Source organism: Peromyscus maniculatus, chromosome 3 (assembly GCF_049852395.1).
Source record: "Peromyscus maniculatus bairdii isolate BWxNUB_F1_BW_parent chromosome 3, HU_Pman_BW_mat_3.1, whole genome shotgun sequence".
Taxonomy (NCBI): domain Eukaryota; kingdom Metazoa; phylum Chordata; class Mammalia; order Rodentia; family Cricetidae; genus Peromyscus; species Peromyscus maniculatus.
Window position 1 is genome coordinate 19354806 of NC_134854.1, and position 1483 is coordinate 19356288.

The window sequence follows — 1483 nt, forward strand, 5'->3', positions numbered from 1 at the left end:
AACATATACTGCTCTTGCAGAGGATTTGAATTCCATTCCCAGAACCTACATCAGGAGCGTCTAAGTTAAATTTCAGGGAACATAATGCCTTCTTCTTGCCTCTGAGGGTATTGCATTCACACACACAAACCCACAGAGGCACACACATATACACAAAAAAAATTAAAAAATTTAAAGTCTTGGCTTTCTGCTCCTTCCTGTTTCAGAGACAATCATATCTTCTGCAGTGCTAGCCTCATCTCTGAGACATGATGGTGAAGGTCAGAGTGAATGGATTTGGCCATATTTGGTGCCTGGTTACCAGGGCTTCCTTCCTGGCAAAGTGGATATTGTTGTCATCAGTTCATTGACCTCAACTATGTGGTCTACATGTTCCAGTATATCTCTACCCTTGTCAAGTTCAACAACACAGTCAAGGCTGAGAAAGGGAACCTTGTCATCAACATGAAAACCATCAGCATCTTTCAGGACCTAGATCCCACCAACATCAAATGGGGCGATGTGGATGACAAGTATGTTGTGGAGTCCATTAGTGTTTTCACCACCATGGGGAAAGACAGGACCCACTTGAAGGGTAAGACCAAAAGGGTCATCATCTCTGCCCCTTCTGTTGATATCCCCATGCTTGTGATGGGTGTGAATTATGAGAAGTATGACACTCCACACAAGATGTCAGCAATGCTTCCTGTACTACGAGCTGCTTAGCCACTCTGGCCAGGATCATTCATGACAACTTTGGCATTGTGGAATGACTCATGACCACAGTCTAGGCCATCACTGCCACCCAGAAGACTGTGGATGGCCCCTCTGAGAAGCTGTGGCATAATGGCCATGGGGTGCCCAGAACATCATCCCTGCATCCACTGGCTGTGGGCATGGTCATCCCAGAGTTAAATGGGAAGTTCATAGACATGACCTTCTGTGTTCCTAACCCAAATATGTCCATGACTGATCTGACATGCTGCCTGGAGAAAGTTGCCATGGATGATGACATCAAGAAGGTGGTGAAGCAGGCATCCTGAGCTATGCTGAGGACCACATTGTCTCCTGCAACATTAACAGTGACATCCACTCTTCATCCTTGGTGTTGAGGCTGTCATTGCTCTCAATGACAACTTTGTAAAGCTCCTTTCCTGGTATGACAATGAATATGGCTACAGCAATAGGGTGGTAGACCTCGTGGTCCATACGGCCTCCAAGGAGGAAGAAGCCTTGGACCACCCACCCCAGCAAGGACATGAGAGCAAGAGAGAAGCCCTCAGCTGCTGAGCATCTTGTTGATGCCCATCTTAGGCATCAACACTGAGCATCTCCCTCACAGTTTGCATTCCAGACCCACAGAAGGGTGGGGGGTGCTTAGGGAGCACCATTCTCTTGAATACTAGCAATAAAGTTCACAACACACAGCAGAGCCCTACAGGGTGATGGTGGTACACGCCTTTAATCACAGCACTTGAGAGTCAAAGGCAGATGCATCTCTCAT

At 47.1% G+C, this 1483-nt stretch overlaps 1 pseudogene; it reads left to right on the forward strand.

Moving 5' to 3' along the window:
• The first annotated feature begins 251 nt into the window (after positions 1 to 251).
• LOC102923546 (glyceraldehyde-3-phosphate dehydrogenase pseudogene) lies at positions 252 to 1269 on the forward strand (annotated as a pseudogene).
• Positions 1270 to 1483: the final 214 nt, after the last annotated feature.